The 7,876-nt window shown below is 40.8% G+C and overlaps 1 long non-coding RNA gene across 1 annotated transcript; it reads right to left on the reverse strand.

Moving 5' to 3' along the window:
• Positions 1-437: 437 nt before the first annotated feature.
• On the reverse strand, positions 438-7,505 carry LOC116488110. The gene is made up of 3 exons (XR_004253132.1): positions 7,289-7,505; positions 3,394-3,635; positions 438-592 (listed from the first exon to the last, which is right to left on the reverse strand). It is a non-coding gene; the product is annotated as an uncharacterized LOC116488110 (long non-coding RNA).
• Positions 7,506-7,876: the final 371 nt, after the last annotated feature.

The raw sequence follows: 7,876 nt of genomic DNA on the forward strand, positions 1-7,876 counted from the left end.
TAACTTGCACAGCATTATCCTGTAGTGCACAACAGAAGCTTGCAGGTTGCATATCAAAAAATAAATGGAAAAAGGAAGGGAACGAACATTGTACATGGGTAAGGGCAGCACTCCTAGCTAAAACAGCCTTATCATAACTCAGAGGCCTAAGCAAAATGGTTGCATCCCTTGAAAGAACAGCCAAGGAACTAGAGAACATTTTGTTTGGGCTAATGTTGTTCTGAGGGAATACAAAACCTTGTTGTTGCCCCTCTCTGCTTCTTACCCCTCTCACATCACCATCTCTTCCTGCTCTGGCAAGTCCCTTATAACCATGACTCTGCAGTGGGCAACACTTTAGTTGCTCTGCTCTTTAGACCTCAGGCAGACAACACAGCCTATGAGCTGAAAGCAGAAGGCAACATTTCTGCCTACTTCTAAATTTTCCTTTTCGGCATTACCTCAAAAGAAAAGAAATATGCTTTCTGGATTTTGGTTTTGAGTGGCAAGTGAGGATCCAGTACCTTGCACAGGCAGCTGAAGTAAGAACCATCTCTGTGGGAAGCAGTTGGAAGAGCCCATCACATTGCAATTGGGGTCATTTCAGCAGGACCTGCATTATGACATTGTCAGTATGGACAGGTAATCTCAATCATACAGTCATTTCAGTGGTGAGGTTTAAGAGAATTAACAGACTGAGGTGTGAGATTTTCTGTCAGATTATTAAAAACTCAGCTCAATTTTTCATGCTACAGAACAAATAAGAGTTAAAAAGATTTTTTAACATATATAAATATATATATATAAAGCCATAGCTAGCATTACACAGATTTTAAGACCAAGATCCAAGGACTTCATTTTCACATGCCAATGTTAGTGGGCCATGACTTTGTAAGAAAGTCTGAAGAGAGTCTGTTTTCACCTCCTACTACTTTGGTGAGTTAACAAACAATATTACATCCATCTGGCCTCTTGATTTTCGTATATAATGCTACAGGATATAGATTGTGCACATTATAAAACATTGCAGCAGGTTATCCTGTCATGTGAATCAAGATTACATAGCTGTAGCACAGCACCATTTTACTTCATCTGTGATCATGGCCACAAAACTTTTTAAAGCAGTGGCTAATTTTTCTTCTGCCTCTTGCACTGTTCTCCACTTTCTGTGGTTACAAATTAATTTATATTCCTTTCTTCCTTTCATTAGAAAGTCTGCATTACATATTTAAATATTCCGTGTTGTCTTATAACATCTTATTTATTTAACTTTGAATTTCCTTATCCTTATTGATGTTCATGTTTTATTTATTCACTTGAGTTCAATATTCTCAGTAAGGTGCTGATCTTCAGAAGAAATCTTCAGTCACAACAGAGTTCAATCAAATCATAGTTCTGCAAGTTGTCTGCCCAGGGTTAAAATTAAAACATTATACTTATCATCTGTGTATGTGAAATGGAAAAAGGATAATTATGAAACTCCTTTTAGAAGCTGAAAACAGAAGCTGGATGATTTTTCCATTAATATCTTTCCTATAAAATTATGGCAACTTCAAACCTTCTTCTAACCATGTATCTAAATTCATTTATTACACTTTTGACATGCACCTGAGGACACCCCCAGTACAATATTAAAGAAAGACAACATTAAGAGGCTGCTAAGAGACCATATTAACCCTTTTGTCTGGTACAGTTGCATGATGAAAAGATTCCCTTTCGTCTGGCAGTCACCAGGATTTCTTTTAAAAGTTTATCATTCCTTACTTTGGTATCTATAGAACTTCAGTGTTGGAAACCATAAAATCATATCCTAGATGGGTTGGAATACCATCTAATTCCACCCTCCTCCCATGGGCAGGAAGGACACATCCCACTAGATCAGGTTGTCCAAAGCTCCATCCAACTTGGTTTTGAACACCTCCATGGAAGGGGAATCCATAGCTTCTCTTGGCAACCTGTTCCAGTGGGCCTCATCACCCTCCAAGTAAAAAATTTCCCACTAACTAATACTGGTCCAGAAAGTTATCCTCAACATGCTCTAGGAGTCTCCTGGATTGCTTACAGCCTGCTCTGTTGCTTTCCTAGCAGATGTCAGGGAGGTTGAAGGTCCCCCATTAGAATGACAGCCTGTGAGTGTGATCCTTCTTGTACCTGAATCAAGAAGGTCCTGTCAACTGGCTTCCCTTCATCAAGTGGCCTGAAGGAGAACCTAATGATAATGTGTCCTTTATTGGTCTTGTCCCTGAGTTTTACCCACAAGCTCTCAACCTGGTTGTGACTGTTTCTCAGAACAGCTCTTCACAATCTATCAATTTATTCCATAGAAGACAACATCCCAGCCTTTCTTTCCCTGTCTATCTCTTCTGTAAAGCTTGTAGCCCTCACTTGAAGTGTTCCAGTGAGTGATTCATTCCACCACGTTTCTATGGTAGCAATTAGGTCACAGTTTTCTGATTGCACCAAGGTTTCTGACTCCTCCCGCTTGCTTCCCCTAAGGTGTGCTATGATGTGGAGGCACTTCAGCTAGGCTGTCAGCCCCATCACCTTTTCAGTGGAGCAGCCACTAATTACTTTGGGGTGATTCACATATTTCCCTGTTGCTTCCTGAAGTGTTGGTGTTCCCTGTTTCTCCTCTGTAAATCCTTGTCCACTGCTGAATCTAGTTTAAAGCTCTGCTAATAAGTCTAAACAGCTTGCCTCACAGAACACTCTTGCCCCACCTGTTCAGGTTTGCTCCATCCAGTGTCAATATGCCTGGTCTTGTGGAGGTTTGTCCAACATCACAGAACCCCAGACCCTGAACATGGCACTAGCCACACAGCCAGTCATTTGCCTGATCCATTTATCTTCTTTTTGGGTCTCAGTCTCCAACTGGGAAGATGGAGGAGAACACTACCTGCTCTCCCAATCCCCTTAACAACTTTCTGAGGGGCAGAAAGTCCAGGCTAGGACTCAAGGCTATCAATATGTTATTATCAATGTTATCTCCAGGGGTGGCCTGGGCAGCTGTGTGTCCTGTTGTTGCTATTCATACTAAAAGGTGAACAATGGGATGAAACGTGCCCTCAGTGCGTTTGCAGATGACAAGACTGATTGTCCCAAGAGTGGGGCAAGCGGTTGGTATGGTGAGGAGTATAGTTTACAGGCAGCTGACCTTGGCAAGCTGCAGAAATGATTTAATGGGAACCTCGTGAAATTCAGTTAAGACAAATATGAAATTCTGCACCTCTGATGGAGTATCACCAAGACACTACAGGAAAACAGTTTTACAGAAAAGGACTGTAAGGGAGGGTCCTGGTATACAATAAGTTGAATGCTAGTCAACAGTGTGTCCTTGTGGATACGTGGATTAATTACATTCTGAGCTGTATTGGTAAAAGTGTAGCTAATAGGCTAATGGAAGCAGTTATTTACCTCTGTTGAGTTCTTGTGAAAGCACAGGTAGAGTACTTTACCCAGTTTTGGTGTCCCTGGGACAAGAAAAGCATAGATAACCTGAAGAGAGTCCACCATGTTGTTTACAGGGCTGGTGCATCTCATGCAAGAAGAATCCAAAAGAGTTGGGTTTTCTCATCCAGAAGACTAGTGGACTGAGGGAGAATCTATTTTCTGTCTTCAGCTAGATAACCAACAGTTTTAGAGAAGACAAACTCTTCCTGAAAGGGACAGTGAAAAGATAAGAGGCAATAGTCACAAGCTGCAGCAAAGGAAATTCTGACAAAATGTCAGAAAAGCATTTTGCACAGTGAATTTGATCAAACACTGGAACAGGTTGCCTAGAGAGGCTGTGAAACCTTTACCCTTGATTATATTCAGAACTTGACTGGACAGGGCCCTGAGCAATCTCATGTAGCTGAAGTTGGTTTTGATCAATGGGTTCAGCTCCAGAGGTCCTTTCCAACCTAAATTATTCTATGGCTCTATGAGCTTCTGGGAGTGCACAGCTAGTTGATACAAGTTTAATGTGTATGTCTGATATTTTCTGGTCTGGGACAGTTTACTAACTGGTCACATCCCTGCATGGACATGACTACACTATTATAAACCAGAGCAGCTGGTGCCCAGAGGCACTATTTCTGTTACAGATTTATTACATTATCCATAATATCCCAGCCCCTAATCCTCTGACTAATAAATATTTGATGATCTTAACTTTAGCAAACATCATGCAAATCAAAACAGATAATCAGGTGTACGCAGGCCATCTCCCGTGATCATGCAGACCTGTTGAAGTCAAGAGAAATTAAGAGAACTTGGGGACATAACCAGGTTTAAAGAACTCATTAAGATCACCCTTATGATGTTTAAAGAACATCATAAGATCACCCGTATGGTGGACCAAGGGAAACCAGCTGATGTGTTTTTTTTGGACTTCAGCAAGGCTTTTGACACGGTTTCCCATAGGATCCTACTGGACAAAATGTCCACCATACAGCTAAATAAAAACATCATACGATGGGTGAGCAATTGGCTAACGGGCAGGGCCCAAAGGGTTATGGTAAATGGGGCTGTGTCAGGCTGGCGGGCGGTCACCAGTGGGGTCCCTCAAGGCTCCATTTTAGGGCCGGTACTTTTCAATATTTTTATAAACGATCTGGATGTAGGAATAGAGGGTATTTTGAGCAAGTTTGCTGATGACACCAAACTTGGAGGAGTTGTGGACTCAAATGAGGGCGTAAAGGCCTTACAGAGGGATCTGGACAGGTTGGAGAGCTGGGCGATCACCACCGCATGAAGTTTCAATAAGAGCAAGTGCCGGGTCCTGCACCTGGGACGGGGAAACCCTGGCTGCATGTACAGACTGGGTGATGAGACGCTCGAGAGCAGCCTAGAAGAGAGGATCTGGGGGTCGTGGTAGACAGCAAGTTGAATATGAGCCAGCAGTGTGCCCTGGCAGCCAGGAGGGCCAATCATGTCCTGGGGTGCATCAAGCACGGCATCGCTAGTAGTCAAGGGAGGTGATTATCCCACTCTACTCTGCGCTGGTGCGGCCTCACCTCGAGTACTGTGTGCAGTTTCTGGGCACCACAGTATAAAAAGGACATGAAACTGTTGGAAAGTGTCCAGAGGAGGGCTACGAAGATGGTGAAAGGCCTGGAGGGGAAGACGTACGAGGAACGGCTGAGGTCACTGGGCCTGTTCAGCCTGGAGAAGAGGAGGCTGAGGGGAGACCTCATCACAGTCTACAACTTCCTCGTAAGGGGGTGTCGAGAGGCAGGAGACCTTTTCTCCATTAACACTAGTGACAGGACCCGCGGGAACGGGGTTAAGCTGAGGCAGGGGAAATTTAGGCTGGACGTCAGGAGGGGGTTCTTCACAGAGAGGGTGGTTGCACACTGGAACAGGCTCCCCAGGGAAGTGGTCACTGCACCGAGCCTGTCTGAATTTAAGAAGAGATTGGACTGTGCACGTAGGCACATGGTCTGAACTTTTGGGTAGACCTGTGCGGTGTCAAGAGTTGGACTTGATGATCCTTAAGGGTCCCTTCCAACTCAGGATATTCTATGATTCTATGATTCTATGATTAAGTTCCCAAGTTCTTTACATACAATGATTGTAAAGGGAAAACTAATAAACCTAATGATCAATTAACTTCCACAGAATATTTCAACAGTTTTACAGTACAGTTTTAATACTGTTTTAATATCTTTAATACTGTTTTAATAAAATTTAGTCACAGCAGCACATACATTTAATTGTGGATGTTTTGAAGTTATTTACCACAATTATTTGTTCGTTTATTTATTTCCTGGAATACAGCAAACATATAAGAAGCCTCAAAACTGGAGGCAATGTAGCTATAGAAAAAGAAGTCTATTTTCTGATTTGTTTTTATGGCACAGGTATCAAGAGATCAGTCTGAGTGGAGTTTCTTGTTCTCTGATGGCCACTCTCCAAACAATAAAAGGAATAGCTTATATTCTGAAATTAATGTTCATGATTTTCTGTTCCTCTTTCAAATACAAGAAAACATTCTTTTAATTCTCAAAGCCAATTACTAGATTTTTTTTCTTTTTTACCTTGCAAATAGTACTTTATTTGTGTTTGTTGGATTAACTTAAATGAAAGTAGCTGTTTCATTTGAAGACATTAAATGGTAGGTTGTCTTACTCAGGATGAAAGAAAGTCAATACATTATCACAAAATCTTTTACATAAGTAGTTCTTCTGATAACAGGCCACCTGATGACAGGTATTAGAATTGCACCAACTTTTGGATACATTTGTTGAGGCATAGCATTAGGTGGCATAAAATGGTTTAAATGGATCTCTACTATTTTACAATAGTTGTAATGTTGGTCTGTGATAAAGCTGAGTATTTACAGAATTCATTACTGAAACTAGAATGCACTTTAAACGCTTTTAATAATATTATTTTAGCCTTTCTAAGACAAACTACCCATATCAATCTTCTAAAAGAGTAAAAGATTATTTTCCAATTGTCTGTATTCACATGACCCATATCATGCACTATTTGAACAGTTCATAGGCTTGAGCAAATATCTATGACAATATGACTGAGATTAATAAGGCCAACTGGAGCAGAAATAACTTATGAGTGCCAATCTCTTTTGAAGTGTTCAGTGTTTTAAATGAGAAACCAAGGCATCTCTCTCTGCCTTTCATTTTAGTTTCCTAACCCTTTCCAAATTATCTCTGTCATATTATTTCTCATAGTTTTGGCTGGGATTGAGTTAATTTTCTTCATAGAGGCTTGTATGATGCTATGTTTTGGATTTTTGATTAAAATAATGGTGATAACATGCTGATATTTTACTTGTTGCAGAGAAGTGCTCACAAGGAGCCAAGGACTTTTTCAGCTGTTGGCGCTTGCCCTGCCAGTGAGAAGGCTGAGAGTACACTGGGAGCTAGGAGGGAACACAGCTAGGACAGGTGACCCAGGCTGACCAAAGGGATGTCCTACACCATGTGGCATCATGCTCAGCAATAGCAGCTGGAGTAAAGAAGGAGGAAGTGTGTATGTGTGTGGGAGTTTGGAGTGATGACATTTGTTTTCCCAAGGAACTCTTGCATATGATGATCTCTGCTTTCCAACAAGTGGCTGAACACCTAGGTGCTTGCTGATGGGAAGTAGTGAATGAATTCCTTCTTTTGTTTTACTTGCACATGTGGCTTTTACTTTATCTAGTGAACAGTCTTTATGTCAGCTCATGAGTTCTTGCACTTTTACCTTTCCAGTTCTCTCCCCACTTCCACCTGCTGAGAGTGAGCAAGCAGCTGTGTGGAGCTGAGTTGCTTGCTGGGCCTATACCACAACACTATTTCACTTAATTCTTCCAATTACTTACTTTTGTGTTTCCTGCCTCAACAACTTGTCGTTTCTCCCTTGTGCATTGCTAAAGTTTCATACTCAACCTGAAATACATTAAAGGGGAATAAAAACATGAATGTTTTTCCTTCAACAAAACCCCTTTATATTTCTCATTTACAATGTGCTGATGTTCAGTGGAAGTCTTTTATTGAATTTCTTACTAATCTTCAATAGTGTAAGAAAGAAAGAACTAATTATCTTCTAGTCTGGCTAGACAAAGAGAGATAAAATTAGACATTATTTGTCTTTGGTAGAGAGCATTACATATAAATATATATATTAAGCGAATAATAGGGCAAGGCAGCTAGGTGTTGAAATTTGCTGGACTAGAAGGTGTGTGGAGTATCTGAGGAAGTTTTTGATGGTTAGTGACACTCAACATATTTTGAGAAATCATTATGAGGCTAAGGTGTTTTGACACCAAAGCTTTTGACAAAGCATCTCTAAAGTCTTGATGACAATAATAATGTTTTCATGGTGAATGATGAAAATGAAATGATTAATTATGGGGAGTATATTTGTATACATTTATATGCATATACACATATATGTGTAAATATAATAA

Source organism: Aythya fuligula, chromosome 3, assembly GCF_009819795.1.
Source record: "Aythya fuligula isolate bAytFul2 chromosome 3, bAytFul2.pri, whole genome shotgun sequence".
Classification (NCBI taxonomy): domain Eukaryota; kingdom Metazoa; phylum Chordata; class Aves; order Anseriformes; family Anatidae; genus Aythya; species Aythya fuligula.